Below are 16,339 nucleotides of genomic sequence, written 5' to 3'. Positions count from 1 at the left end.
GACTCATAGTGACCCTATAGGACAGGGTAGAACTGCCCCATAAGGTTTCCAAGGAGCGCCTGGTGGATTTGAACTGCCGACGTTTTGGGTAGCAGCTGTAGCTCTTAACCACTACGCCACCAGGGTTTCCGTATATATATATGCATTTCCATATATGGTTTCTTTGGTTGAGCATAATGTTTTTGAGATTCTTAACATATTGCTACATGTATGAGTAGTTCGATTCTTTTTATAGGTAATATTGCATCATATGATTATTTCTCATTTGTTTATTGATTCTTCTTTTGAATTGGAATCGAATCAACGGCACCTGGTTTTGGTCTGTTCCCAGTTTGGGCCTACTAGAACTAAAATTACTATAAGCATTCTTCCACAAGTCTTTTGTGGGAAATATTTTTGTTTCTCTGGATTTCAGACCTGGGACTGAAATTGATAGGTTATAGGGTAGATGTATGTTTAACTCTGTAATGAGCATGAAATAGTATCTCACTCTGGTTATAATTTCCATTTCCCTGATGACTAATGAAGTTGAGTGCTTTTACATAGTCTTCTTGGCAATTTGTGTCTCTTTTTTTGGTGAGTGTCTGTTCCCATTTTCTGCTCGTTTTTAGCTTTTTTCCTTTTTCTTTCTTTAGTACCTGGGTGGTGCAAAAGGTTAATGTCTTCAGCTGCTAACTGAAAGCTTGGAGGTTTGAGTCTACGAAGAGGCAGGCATGGTGACCCCACATGTGTCAGAGTAGAACTGTGCTCTGTAGGGTTTTCAGTGGCTGAGTACATCACCAGGCCTTTCTTATGAGGCACCTCTGGGTGGACTCAAAACTCCAAACCTCTAACCATTCTGTTAGTAGCCGCACGTTAACTGTTTGCACCACCCGGGGACTCCTTCTAATACACAATTTACATACAATAAAATGCATCCATTTTAAGTCCACAGTTTAGTAAGTTTTGGCAAATAGTTATATCCATGTAACCACTAATGAAATCAGTGTAAGAATATGTCCATTATTCTATGTTCCTCCTGTCCTGATACCTTTGTAGCCAATCTTTCACCAACCCATCCACCCACCAAGCAATCACTGGTCTACTTGCTATCACTGCAGATTAGTCTTTCCTGCTCTGCAGTTTCATGTAAATGGTATAATTCAGTATATACTGTTTTGTATCTGACTTCTTTTATTCAATATAATAGTTTTGAAATAGATCCATGTTGTATGTTTTAGTAGAATATTCTATTGTATGAGTATGCAATAATTCATTCTTCCATTTACCTATTGATGGATATTTATATTGTTTCTAGTTTCTCACTATTATAGGTAAAGCTTCTATAAACATTTCTCTGTAAGTCTTTTTGTGGACATATATTTTCATTTCTCTGGGGTAAATATTTAAGAGTAGAATTCCTATGTTATAGAGTAGGTATAGATTTAACTTTATAAGAAACTGCTAAACATTTCTCCAAAGTGGTTGTAACATTTCACATTCCCACAAGGCATGTAAGAGAGTTCTCATTGCTCCACATCTATAGTAACATGTGGTATTGACAGTCTTTTTACTTTTAGCCATTCAAGTGTTTGTGTCGTGATATTGAAGTTTTAATTTGCACTTTCCTGATGACAGACAGCAAATTATACTGAGCATTTTTTCATAGGTCCATTTGCCATTTATGCATCTTCTGTTGTGACTTTTTAAAAACTGGATCGCTTGTCTCATCATTGATTATAAGAGTTCTTTATATACTCTGTATACAAGTCCTTTTTGTATGTATACATATTGCATGTATTTTCTCCCAATCTGTGGCTTGCCTTTTCATTTTCTTAATAATCAGCAGAAGTTCCTAATTTAGATGAAGTCTAGTTTATTAACTTTCTCTTTTACGTTTAGTGCTTTTTATGTTTTATCTAAGAAACCTTAGTCATAAGATATTCTCTCATACTTTCTTCTAGAAGCTTTACAGTTTTAGCTTTTATATTTATCTCAGCGATCCATCTTGAATTAACTTTTGTGTGTGGTGAAAGTAGGGAGTTGACATTAATTTTATTCCATACATGTATCCAATCGTTCCACAACCATTTGTTTTTAAAAAGATTTTCCTCTTTCCGTTGAATTTTCTTGGCATCTTTTTAAAAAAAAAAATTGATTATATATGTGAATTTACCATATATTTCTGGACTCTGTCTTCTGTTACATGGTCTATTCATCTATCCTCATTGACATCATTAATTTTAATAAGGCAACTGATCTTGGCTTCTAGGTATGAAGCAAGTATTCAAAACAAATAAGGAAGTTGAGCCCTTCCATGAATGCTTGCCAGTGGAACCATATGCACCAGAGTTTGACTCAGGCTGGGCATTCTTTCTTGCATGTTGCCTAAATCTTTGCCTAGGCATAATATGATTTTGATTTTGTCTTTAGCTTATTTCTTTAATAAGCTAAAAACAAAACTATATAGTCACAAACTTATTTAAGAAGGATAATGTCTGTTAAAGAGATGTATTTTTCAAAGTCATTTATACAGAATATGGTTTGAACTTAATTTTTATTCATTCAATAATTTACTGAGTGCCAACTGTATTCCAGAGAGGAGAGGAGGATATAATTTCTGCAAGGAAACATCATAATTTCTACCTTGTTATCTTTTAAAAAATGTCTTTTTTACAGTTACAGAGAAATAATCCATACCAGGTAAAATAGGTGTCAGATTAAATATCCTGAGTCGACAGAAAAAAATATTAAAATGCAAATGTTTACCAAGTAAAATTACATCCTCAGTCTTTCCAAACTTTGCTATCACTTCCATAAAATAGTCGTTTCTTTATGTACTAGAAAAAGTAAATTATTATTTCTGGGAATTGTATTTTTGTTTATTTTAGAATTTTCACTTTATGTATTATTTCTAAGAAAATTTTGTTTGCAAACTGGGCTTTAGTATGACTTTGTTCTCTGCATTATTTAAAAGGAATGTGTAATGTTATTTTAAATGATTTACCCAGACCCTCTGGTAAATGATACATTTTCAAGAGTATATACAATTCTATAAATAAATTGTAAATTATAAAGAATGTGTATAATTCTAGAACATCCATGCTAAGGAGCAGCAGCCAGAGAGTATCCCAGCACAAAGGATGGCAATAGAAAGACAGTATGTTGGGAGCATCAGAGAGGGAGAATGTGAATGAGGCAAGTTGTTAATAGGTTAAAAGTGATGACATGCTACAAATGGAATTTCTAGAGTGCAATTCAGCCAAGCAGGTGTTTGAGAGAATACTTCAAGAGGAATTCAATGGAGCTCTGTGCTAGCAAAACTTGGTAGAATTCTGGTAGCACCAAATGTTGTTTTGTAAATTCATACTGATTGATAATAGGATGTTCCACTGTTAAAAGGGAGTCTCATTTGTATAGTCTAATGCAGGGGTTGGCTGACTTTCCCTATAAATGGCCAAATCATAAATAGTTTAGGCTTTGTGGGCCATATACTCTGCTGTTGTAAGGAAAAAGCAGTCAAATATAGTACGTGAATGAATAAGCATAGCCGTGTCCCAATAGAACTTTATTTACAAAAAGAGATGCCCAGACAGGCAAATTCTTCCCATGAGCCACAGTTTGTCAACCTCCTCCTCTGATGGTCAAGGCATTCTGATTAAATACCTTCCAAAATCTTACACTGTTATTTAAAGACCAAAGGCCTTAAAATTGTTCTTCCTCTTAGTGCTGGGTACTTTGGAGCTTTCTTCAGAAGTGATATAACTTCCAAGGAAAATTAAACCTTAAAAGCCATCTTCACTTGGAACACATGTGGTCCAGAGATAATGTATGAATGAGGTCAGCTCAGGAAAGCCAAACACTCTGGTTCTCCTTCAGCTTCCCATGTAGTTAGTAATGCAGCACCCCCAGTCCATGTGACTAGCTAGTCATACTGCCACCTCCAGTGTGCCCATCTCACTCCGTTCTGGGGGAAGCTGCATCCCATCAGTGCTGGTTATTTATTACTTGATAAACATTCCTCGCAGTGAGATACAGTGCTTGTTCCAATACATAGTCCTTGACTAGATTCTCAATTATCTTGGATCCGCAGTATAGCTGTACTTCCAAAGTTACAAAACAATTATAATTCTAATTCTGTGAATTAGTATTGTAAGGGGGATTGAACAAAGGTCAAATACTCAGTTATCCCTAAGATTTGAAAAAATACAGTAAAAGACTGGCTGCTAACCCTTCTTTTCCAAAAGTCCTTTTATGTTTGTATTCCTCTGTTTAAACAATAAGCTCCATTTTTTTATACTCGATGGCAGTGGGTAGCGGGTATATAAAATCAAGTTGATCTAAGCTCAATCAACATTCAATGTATTTTTAAGCACCTACAAAATGCCTGCTGCTGGGCTAGTGGGAATATAACTAGGTGGAGGGCAAAAAAATTCCTAAGTCTTGGTGTTTACATCTGAATGAAGGCGATAGATTCTACACGCGTGTAAACAAATGAGACAAAAAAACAGAGGTGGTAAACAGAGCAATGTTACAGGACATAACTGTGATGGTGGTGTGGCAGCGGAATATGTATGCATGCGTGTGTGTATATGTGTGCGCTTGAGAGAGAAACTAGAAGGAATAGTCAGGGAAGGCCTCTCTGAGGAGATGATGAAGAATGAAAATAAGAAAGCCAGGCAAAGAACTGAGGAAGATTTTAGGCAGTGAGAGAAGCACGTGCAAAGCCCTTTACAACCGTACTTCTAACCCGACCTGGAGTGGAAATGAGCTTGGCTTGTTTGAAGAACTGAAAGGTGAGCATGGAAGAAGCATAGCACAGACAGGAGAGGGAAAAGTGAGATTAAATCAGAGCCTTAAGGGCGGTATCAGGTTACAAAGGGTCTTCATGGTCAAGAGTTTGATTTTATTTTAAGAATAGTGTGATGACCATGGAGCATTTAGTTAGGGAAAGTTCCAGATTTGATTCTTAATTTAAGAAGCGCAATGTGACTGCTCTGAAAAAAAAAAAAAAAAATGAATTAGCAGGAACAAGGATGGAAGTGATTACTGCTGTACACGTTGCCAAAACTCAGCCTGTGGACCATGAGGCATCTCCATTCACCTGCCTGGGCAGTAAACTTGTGATTGCAGGCGAAACATACAAAAGGAATAGCTTGCCACAGTAACACTTGGTGTGAAACTGATTCTATCTGAATTAATGTAAAATCATAAGAGGCTATCCAGTATCAAACAACGGAGACAGGAGTGAGAAAATGTGGGAAAGGAGATGCAAAAAGCAGAAGGATAAGGAGGAGATGAGAAACAACAGAAGTATAAGAAAATGACTAGAGTAAGATATGATGTTTACTTTTCTACCAAATCATTTATAGACAATCATACAGGGTCTGAACAATGTTAAGTGTTTTTTCTATTGTATCTGCTAGGACCTTTTTACCTCTTCTTTTGCTCTCTACTCCCTGACCCCTCTTACAAGCTCACAATAAAATCAAGAACCTGGTTGGAGAACTGGGGCAAAGGGAAATATTTTCTCCTCAGCCTGGACTTACCACCAGTGTGGCTTCTCTCAAGTCAAAAGATATGTTCAAAAGATTATTTTAGTAAAATTACTGTGAAATGAGCAAAAAAACAAAGGAGAGGTGATGGTGATGTTTGCAGATAAGTAACAATAAGGGATTGGAGAAAAACTCAGAATTCAATTTTCAGTTAGATTTTCAGCCAACAATTGCCCTTATTAGTGCCATCTGACCTAGTTTCAATCCAGCATATTATAAATCAAATATGGGCCAGATGGGGACTGCATCCTGGCATGAATGAATTCCTAAATGAAAACTCTGACGATTATTGCTATATTCCCTTGGCTGAGAAGGAATATGGAGAGGGATGTGTAGAAGAGTGTGTGTGTGCAGCTGGAAGCAGACTGCTGGTTGAGGAGATAGTAAATACAACTAATAAAACTTAAGCTTCTTGCTAAAAAGAAGTACATATAGTCATTGAAATGCTGCATATATGTATTTTGTGAAAGACTACTTACTTCGTGGCTCATTTTAAGATCAGCAATGTATATGAAAAAGTTAATATTTATATAACTTGAATCATTCCACGGCATTTCCTCTTGAAAACATACAATGATTGTGCAACATTAAAATAAGATAAACCTTGGATTGCTTTATCTGTGCAGTGCCCAGTGAACCATTTTATACATGAAACATATGACATTTCAGTCAACAAAAATTAAAACCACATTTTCCTCTTCAGTTAGCCTCTTTCCTCTGTAAAACACTATGTCAAGTAGAGTTTAATTATTTTAACAATTGGGACAATTTTGAGTGATAAGAAGTTTCCAAATAAGGTTTTCAACAGAGACTCCTAAGAGAAGCATATTGCTAAGTAGCACAGGAACGCAAGAACACTGTTCTAGTTAAAATTATTTAAAAACACACTATCCATTGCTTGCCTGTATTACATTAGCTTAATCATGACTCACTAAAAAATTAATTTTTAATGTACTGACTTTATTTCACTGTTAATTGTTTAACTTGCATTTTAGAACTGGATCCTTGCAAAAAGGGTCAAGATTTGTAGCCTAAAATTGGAACATGCATTGACATGAGAATTCCAGAGCAGATCCTGAATGTATGCATTTTCAGATATTGATTTCATGATGTCTTGAGATATTTCAGCCTATTTTATGTATATTTTCCATATGGTCATCATATGTAATTAGGCTCTTGTATTTGAAGAATTAGAAAACTAGCAACATGATGGTGTAAACAAATAAAACCCAGCTTACAAAACTAAAAAGAAGTTAAAGGAAGATGTCTAGGAAGAAAGAATGGTGACTGAGCAAAAGTAAAGCATTGAGAAGTTGTCACAGACACTGAAAGCAAATGAGAACTTGACTGAATATATCTCCTCTCTGCTTTCCCACCGTAATTAGGGTTACCTAATTATTTTTCTAGACAGAAGGAAACCCTTTTAAGTTAGCTTATGTTATTTGTCACATTTGTCTGTTAGTGGAGTAGATTTGTAGATAGTGCCTCTGGGCATGAATGCACAGAAAGGGTAAAGGAGGAGAGAAAGAGGAAAGAGGATGCCCTTAATGCCTATTCCATGGAGGAAGTTTCTGAAAAGCCACCTAGGAGTTGGGATATCCATCCAAAAAAAGCCTACACAGGTGAAGAGCTACACTAGATTCTTAGACTGAGGGTTAGAGGCCTGGCCCACTTGCTCAGTATGAAAAAAAAAAAAAAAAAATTTTTTTTTGCAGTAGAATATCATCATTTAAATAATGCTTAGTTTTTTATCTTATTAAATACCAGGACCTCATTAAATATGATGACCTTATGGAAAATATACATGAAATATCCCAAGACATCATGAAATCAATATTTGAAGATACATACATTTAGGATACACAGGAATCAAATCGACTACATCTGTGGAAAGAGACGATGGAAAAGCTCAATATCATCAGTCAGAATGAGGCCAGGGACCAACTGTGGAACAGACCATCAATTGCTCATATGCAAGTTCAAGTTGAAACTGAAGAAAATTGGAACAAGTCCACGAGAGCCAAAGTACAACCTTGAGTATATCCCACCTGAATTTAGAGACCATCTCAAGAATAGATTTGATGCATTGAACACTAATGACCAAAGACCAGACGAGTTGTGGAATGACATCAAGGACACTGTCTTAGTCATCTAGTGCTGCTGTAACAGAATTACCACAAATGGATGGTTTTAACAAAGAGAAGTTTATTCTCTCACAGTCCAGTAGGCTAGAAGACTGAATTCATGGCACCAGCTCCAGGGGAAGGCTTATCTCTCTCTGTTGACTCTGGAGGGAGGTCCTTATCATCAATCTTCCCTTGGTCTGGGAGCATCTCAGCACAGGAAGCTCAGGTCCAAAGGATGTGCTCTGCTCCCAGTGCTGGTTTCTTGGTGGTATGAGGTTCCCAACTCTCTGCTTGCTTCCCTTTCCTTTTATCTCTTGAGAGATAAAAGGTGGTGCAGGCCGCACCTCAGTGAAACTCCCTTTACGTTGGATCAGGGACGTGACCTGGTAAGGGTGTTACAATCCCACCCTAATCTTTAACATAAAATTGAAATCACAAAATGGAGGACAACCACAGAATACTGGGAATCATGGCCTAACCAAGTTAATACACGTGTTTTTTGGGGGTCATCATTCAATCCATGACAGCAAGAGGTAATTAAGAAGACAGGAAAGAAAGAAAAGACCAAAATGGGTGTCAGAAGAGACTCTGAAACTTACTTTTGAATGTTGAGCAGCTAAAGCAAAAGGAAGAAATAATGAAGTAAAAGAACTGAATAGAAGATTTCAAAGGGCAACTCGAGAAAACAAAGTATTATAATGACATGTGCAAAGGCTGGAGATAGAAAACCAAAGAGGAAGAACACGCTTGGCATTTCTCAAGCTGAAAGAACCAAAGAAAAAATTTAAGCCTTGAGTTGCAATAGTGAAGGATTCTATGGGGAAGATGCTAAATGATGCAGGTAGCATCAAAAGAAGATGGAAGGAATACAGAGTCATCATACCAAAAAGAATTGGTTTACATCCAACCATTTCAAGAGGTAGCGTAGGATCAGGAACTGACGGCACTGAAGGAAGAAGTCCAAACTTCACTGAAGACATTGGCAAAAAACAGGGCTCCAGGAATTGACAGAATATCAACTGAGATTTTCAGCAAATAGATGCAGCTTTGGAAATGCTCACTCTTCTGTGCAAGCTACCTGGCCAATCAACTGGAAGAGATCCATATTTATGCCTATTCCCAAGAAAGGTGATCCCACCAAATGCAGAAACTACTGAACAATATCATTAATATCACACGCAAGCAAAATTTTGCTGAAGATCATTCAAAAGTGGCTGCAGCAGTATATTGGCAGAAATTCAGGCTGGATTCAGAAGAGGACGTGGAACCAGGGATATCATTGCTGATGTCAGATGGATCCTGGCTGAAAGTAGAGAATACCAGAAGGATGTTTACCTGTGTTTTATTGACTGCAAAGGCATTCGACTGTGTGGGTCATAACAAATTGTGGATAACATTGCAAAGAATGGGAATTTCAGAACATTTAATTATGCTCATGAGGAACCTGTACATAGATCAAGAGGCAGTTGTTCAGACAGGACAAGGGGATACTGCATGGTTTAAAGTCAGGAAAGGTGTGCATCAGGGTTGTATATTTCACCATACCTATTCAATCTGTTTGCTGAGCAAATAATCTGAGAAGCTGGACTAAATGAAGAAGAATGGGGCATTAACAACCTGCGTTATGCAGATGACACAACCTTGCTTGCTGAAAGTGAAGAGGACTTGAAGCGTTTACAGGTGAAGATTAAAGACCACGGCCCTCAGTATGGATTACACCTCAACATAAACAAAACAAAAATCCTCACAACTGGACCAATAAGTGTCATCCTGCTAAACAAAGAAAAGATTGAAGTTGTCAAGGATTTCATTTTACTTGGATCCACAATCAACACCCATGGAAGCAGCAGTCAAGAAATCAAAAGACGCATTGCATTGGGCAAATCTGCTGCAAAGGACCTCTTTAAAGTGCTGGAAAGCAAAGATGTCACCTTGAAGACTAAGGTGTGCCTGGCCCAAAAAAGCCATGGTATTTTCAATTGCCTCATATGTATGTGAAAGCTGGACAATGAATAAGGAAGACTGAAGAAGAATTGACGCCTTTGAGTTGTGGTGTTGGCAAAGAATATTGAATACACCTTGGACTGCCAAAAGAACAAACAAATCTTTCTGGGAAGAAGTACAGCCAGAATGCTCCTTAGAAGCAAGGATGGTGAAACTGCATCTTACATACTTTGGATATGTCATCAGGAGGGATCGGTACCTGGAGAAGGATATCATGCTTGGTAAAGTACAGGGTCATTGAAAAAGATGAAGACCCGCAACAGGATGGATTGACACAGTGGCTGCAACAATGGGCTCAAGAATAACAATGGTTGTGAGACTGGCACAGGACTGGGCAGTGTTTTGTTCTGTCGTACATAGGATCTCTGTGAGTTGAAAACAACTCAATGGCAACTAACAACAGCAACATGGTAGTAACGGAATAGCTGCATCCATGGGGGAAGGCAAAGACCATCACCAAGGCAATGGTATTTTTGATTACCTCTAGATTTCTTATATTGATAGAATTATGTTTTTATACTGTAAGTGACTGGAATAGGATTTTCTTTATTTGTAACCAGACACAATCCTAACAGATACAGTATTGAAGTAAACATACTGTAATGATTAGCATGTTAAGTCATGGATGGAAAGATTGATTTATTTGGCATATATCTCTAATAGATGAGGAGGAGTTGATGATGGGAGCTCAAAAATTATGTCACAAAATATCCTTTCTGGGCTCTACTTCCAGAGGCAACATCCTGGACTAAATGAATTATTGGGTAAATCCAGTTCCAGGCAGGCCCTTCAGCTTACCTGGCAAAGCAACTCCAGTGTCCTCAGATACTGGGGGCATTTATTAAAAGGACATGTGTGCGTGGAAACACAGGGAGAATCTAATAATCAGGCCTCAGGAAACACAGGAATTATCTGTTCCAGGGGCATTCCTAGCCAAAAAGTTGAGTAGACTCTGTTCTCTGATCCAGACATCAAAATAATCAATAGATCATTTTTCATAAAAATCTCCGAATTCTAGAAGAAAATCAGAGGGACTTCTCAACCAATTACTTTTTATTTCTAGAGTATAGTAATAAGTAATAATCAGGCATTATTCCCATTGTTTTTTAAGCCCTATGCTGGTAAGGTCTCATTAATTTTTTGTTTCAAAAGTCTCAACAGAACTGGAGACTACACCCTGTATCTCTTTTCAGGAGAGATGGAAAAAGGGGCCTGTCCGTAGTCAAACCCTGTGAACCCAACCTAGTCGCTGCTTCTCTGCATGTGAGGTGACCTCCCTCCCTCTTTTATACCAAAATGATTGACAGTGATAACATCCAATTATAATTTTTCCCTTTTGTATTTGGAACATTGTAAGGAAGGCTTCTTCTATTCTGTAATAGAAATAGTACAAAGTACTAGGCATGTAGATGTTCTCTAGACATAGGATAAGATATGAAGAGCTTAAAATACCACATACCTTCTGTATCTATGACAACTGATTTTTTAAGAGCAACAGCAGCAGCAACTCCTGGACTTCTACCCAGGGCCTCAACATTACCTGTTCCTATGACCTACAATACTCCATCCACATTCATTCCCTCCCCTTCTATTCTGTCTTCTGCTGGACATAACTTGTTTGCATTGACATTTATGCTTCTACTCAACTTCACATCTCTGTAGGTATCATCTTTGCTTCAGCAACCATTGCTATTATCTTCCAAAGGGGTAATCCAATTGAACCAGTTAATCTTTTCATGTCAGATCATGCCGTAGACCATTGATGAGCCTATAAATTGGCTACCTTCTGTCCAGTGCCTAGCTCTGGCCCAGTCAACTTGGATTGAGGATGAGTCGTTCAGTAGTAGATTACAAAACATGCCTATCAAGGGCCACCTAAATGGAAAGGGGCAAATTTCCTTAGAAGGGGCCATGAATATAACAAGCAGTGTGGTTAAAATATTTCATATTGATTTGATTTGGTAATTTTAAAAATGTACTCATATTTCTCATAAATTTTCAGTATTTCTTTCCTTTTCAGGAGTACAGCTTGAAATGATTCTTAATAAAATGTAAATCGTAAGGTCTGATTTGAGTTAGCTAGAGAATTAAAACTTTGAAATTCCTCAGAATATTTTAATAAAAGAGAGAACAATTTCAAAAGCCTATAGTTGGTTTCCTAATTACATTTTCTGCTTGCTGGATTTTTTTATGAAAATACGTGGAAGAAGACAGATTTTTAAAAGCACATAATAACAACTATGATATCATACCTACCATGTGCCAGGCAGTGTGCTAAGCATTTTGTCTTACTTTTAACCCTTACAACAACCGTGCAATGTAGGTATCATCATTCCACTAAGAATATGATGAAACTGAGACATGGAGAGGTTACATAGCTCACTTGAGATTCCATAACTGACATACATTTTGGAGCCAGGTTGTGAACCTTGGTCTGAATTTAGAGAAGGGGTATGCGAAAAGTACTTTGGAGTGGAGACTAACAAAGTAACTACTTGATTCTTTGCTATAAACTACATTTTCTACTTTTATAGCAAATTAAACCTTACCAATGTATTCCACAATTTACTTGAACCTAGACTTTTTTTCTCTGATATGATAGTACAATCAAGATCAAGATGTGAGAGATGTGATCCCATGACACACAGAAAAGGGCATGGAAAATTGGTTTAGCATCCAAAGGGTGGATGCTGTTGGAAATTCTCTGATTCCTTAATTTCTGTTTAAATGCAGCAAAATTATACAGCAGAAGTTCACATTCTAGACCAGGAATATTTGTGATGATTTTGGAAAACTATTTAGACACATGTCAACTACTAGTAACGTAAAATGGGGGCATGGAGACAACTGTTTGGAGCCAACATTAAACAGAGTTTCAGAAGTGGAAGGGAACATACAAGTCTGGCTTTATGTAGTACACATAGTCTCAAGAAGTTAGGTGCAAATAACATTTTTGTCAACCAGAGAAATCTATTTATTTAATAAAAGTTTGCTTTTAGAGAAAACTCTGCAACACATCCTTTTAGGAAACCGAAGAACTTCCTTTGCTTAGTCCTTAAATGTTAAACGTTGATGTTCTCCAGATTTCATCACTCATGATTTTTTTTAGTCATATGTGATATATTTTACAAGAAAATCTATAAAGTTTCCCATTTCCTATAGGTTGAAATAAAAATTCCGGAGAGTAGCAGTGATGGTTGAGATTGGTGTCAACTTGGCTGAGCCACGATTCTCAGTGTTTTGGCAGCCATATAATGTTGTGATCACTTCCCTGTTGAGATTCTATATGTGATCACCCCCGTGATAGGATCTGCTATTAGTAGCCAATCATTTGAAAGAGAGTTTCCTTGGGCGTGTGGTCTGCATTGAATATAAGCAGACATCCTGGCAAGGCTTAGGGGCTCTTCAGTCTTGCTTGATCCTGGATCTGGCTCCTGTCGGTCTGACCTCTGGTTCTTGGGACTTGAGCTAGCAGCTTACCTGCGGTCTTTCCTGCTGATCTTGGAATTACAGCCTGTGAGCAAGAGTTCTGCTCTCTAACCTGCCAATCTTGGGTTCATGAGCCCCTGCTGATATGTGAATCAGGAGAAGCCTCTATCCTGACCCACTGACTTGGGACAGTCCATCCTCTACAATCGTGTGAGCTATTTCCTTTATATAAATCTCACTCTGTATATATATTTGTATGCTTTTCTGGTTTTGCTTCTCTAGAGAACCCAGCCTGAGACAGTAGCTGTGATGGTCAAGATTGTGTGTCAACTTGGCTGGGCCATGATTCTCAGTGTTTTGGCGGTTGTATAATGTTGTGATCACTTCCCTGTTGAAATTTGATATGTGACGACCCCCGTGATGAAATCTACTGAGTGATGCTGGCAGGGGCATTGCCTGTGGCAGCTCACAGCCCCCTCAGCCTTCATCTCTCCACCTTCTGCTGCCTACTTCCTCCTGCTCACCTTGCCAAGGTTTTTGGCTTGTTTTGGATCCAGCAGCTGCCCCTTGTTTAACCTCCTGTTCTTGAGGCTTTAGCTAGCAGCTTACCTGTCAGTCCTGGGATTTTTTGATCTTCATAACCTACAAGAAAGAGTCCTGCTCCCCAACCTACTGATCTTGGGTTTGCCAGCCCCTGCAGCTGCTCGAATCAGAAGAAACCTTGCAGTCTTGCCTGCCGACCTTGGGATTCCTTGGCCTTCACAGCCTGTGAGCGGGAGCCCTGCTGTCTGACCTACTTATCTTGGGTTCACCAGCTTCTGTGGCTCTGTGAATTGGGAGAAGCTTCTTTCCTGATCCATGGAATTGGGAGTTCCAGCCTCTACAATCATGTGAGCTGTTTACTTGATATAAGTTTTTCTCTCTGTGTATTTATACACTTTACTGATTTTGCTTCTCTAGAGAACCCAGCCTAAGACATTTGGTACCGAGAGTGGTTCTAGAGAAACAAAATTTAAAGATGAGTTTTCTAAATTGGTTCTCAAGTCTGGTTAGTTTTAAAGATGTTGATTACTCTGCTTCCAGCAGTAGAGAGGGCGCTGCTAATCCATGGCATGAGGTGGCAATTCAAATATGAAAAATATCACCACCAATAGATCAGTTTTTGGTGGAAGATGAGGCTCTGGGTGATTGCATATATGATGCTTTTCTACAATTTTTCATAATAAGTATAAGGAATTGATAGGTTAGTTGGTCCTATTTTCGGTAGACAAAGTGGTGAAAGAAAGAGCAAAGCTCAAGTGCCATATAAACGACCTCAAAGCTTCCACTTGTGCTTTGAAAGGAAGCCTTATTTCTTGTAGTAACAGAGCTGATATTGCCAAAAACCAAACCCAGACTCTTATTGGAAGAGTGGCTGAATTACAATGCCAGCTCAACTGCCAACTTTAAGAGGTGTCTGAAGTTAAAGTGAGAGCATTGATTAGAAAGAAATGGAATCCTGAAACTTGGAATGGGCACATATGGACAGATAATCAGGAAGCTGGAGACACTGAGCCCCTAAATTCCATTGAATCATTCCTGCCAACAGAACCACTTCCATCTGGAGAGATTACTTCATTTTTGTCTGCTACCCACCCTGCCCAGGAAACCCATTAGCCCCTCCACTCCCGTTTAATGAGATTAGCCCTAGCCCAGCTACCTCTAAAGAGCTCTTGCCCAAGTCATTGCCTGGGCATCACCTGAGACAGATGTTTTACAAGACAATGGTCAATGTTCTCAAAACAATTCCACACTATTGATTCTAGCTTCTAGGCCTAAAACTAGACTTAAGACCCAGAGAGCCCCAAAAGGTGAAGTACAAATTGTGACCCAGGAGGAGGTACGCTACACTCCAAAAGAACTACTTGACTTTTCTAATATGTACAAACAGAAATCTGGGGAATATGTGGCTATTTAAGGGCGTGGGATAATGGTGCAAGGAACATAAAGGTGGGTCAGTCTGAGTTTATTGATATGGGTCCACTAAGCACAGATTTTTCATTCAGTGTTTCATCTCGAGAAGTTAGGAAAGGATCTAATAGTCTGTTTGGCGGGGTTGCTGAAGCGTAGATTATGCAGGGGCCTACACTAAATCAAGTTGAAGTACCAAACCTGCATTGGTATACTGTAGAAGAAGGTATCTAAAGGCTTAGGGAAATTGACATTGTAGAGCGGATTTATCAGGTTAGACCCACAGACCCACACATGGAATGCCCAGAGGACACACTTTACCAGAACTGTGAGGAACAAATTTGTGAAGGGAATTCCAGCATCCTTGAAGACTGCTATGATTGCTATTTTATGTGGATCAGATTTGACAGTGGGAATTGCCGTAAATGAATTAAGACACCTGACTACAGTGAGGTTGATTGGACCACATGATAGTAGGGGCCAAGTGGCTGCACTCAGTTGACAAATTCAAGATGGGCATGGTTATAGTAATGGACAGCACAGTCAAAGCAGTAATCAGAATAGTCTGACTCATATGGACTTATGGCATTGGCTATTTAGTTGTGGTGTCCCTAGGAGTGAAATAGATTGGAAATCTACTAAATATTTACATGATCTGTACAAATGGATGAATTCTAGGTCAGGTGAACAATAGTCTAACTAGAATCTCCAGAATAGAGAGCCACAGTCCCTCAATCAATTCCCAGACTTGAGTGAGTTTGAAGACCCACAACCCTCTGAATGAAGGGGAGGCCAGGTCTCCTTGGGCATAGACTCCAATACACTGCCAAAATTTTGTACTGTTAAATTCTCTCCCAGCCTTCCCCAAAGGGATCTACGGCCTTTTACAAGAGTGACTGTTCACTGGGGAAAAGGAATAATCAGACTTTTCAGGGATTACTGGATACTAGCTCTGAACTGACACTAATCCCAGGAGACCCAAAACTGTGGCCCACCAGTAAGAGTGGGGACATATAGAGGTTAGGTTACTAATGGAGTCTTGGTGCATGTTCACCTCCCAGTAGTGCCAGTGGGCCCCCAAACCCATCCTTAATGATTTCCCCAGTTCCAGAATGCATAATTGGAATAGATATACTCAGCAACTGGCAGAACCCCCACTTTGGATACTTGACAAATGGAGTAAGGGCTATTATGGCAGAAAAAGCCAAGTAGAAGCCATTAGAACTGCCCCTACCTAGGAAAATAGTAAACCAAAAGCAATACTGCATTCCTGGAGGGATTGCAGAGATTACTGCC

General features: G+C 38.7%; 1 protein-coding gene across 10 annotated transcripts in view; it reads left to right on the top strand.

Annotated features, from left to right (window-relative positions):
* Window positions 1-16,339, top strand: part of LOC126069927 (zinc finger protein 474-like) — a 106,342-nt gene that overhangs the window by 2,796 nt on the left and 87,207 nt on the right. The window contains exon 3 of one of the 10 annotated variants that reach the window (XM_049873580.1): window positions 13,785-13,983. The exons of the other annotated variants lie outside the window; for them this stretch is intronic. The gene's annotated coding sequence lies outside the window, so the exon portion shown is untranslated. The remainder of the gene's footprint in view (window positions 1-13,784; window positions 13,984-16,339) is intronic. 10 annotated transcript variants of the gene reach the window in all.

Source organism: Elephas maximus, chromosome 2, assembly GCF_024166365.1.
Source record: "Elephas maximus indicus isolate mEleMax1 chromosome 2, mEleMax1 primary haplotype, whole genome shotgun sequence".
Taxonomy (NCBI): domain Eukaryota; kingdom Metazoa; phylum Chordata; class Mammalia; order Proboscidea; family Elephantidae; genus Elephas; species Elephas maximus.
The sequence above is the reverse complement of the archived record's forward strand: the minus strand, read 5'-3'. Positions and strand labels throughout refer to the sequence as shown.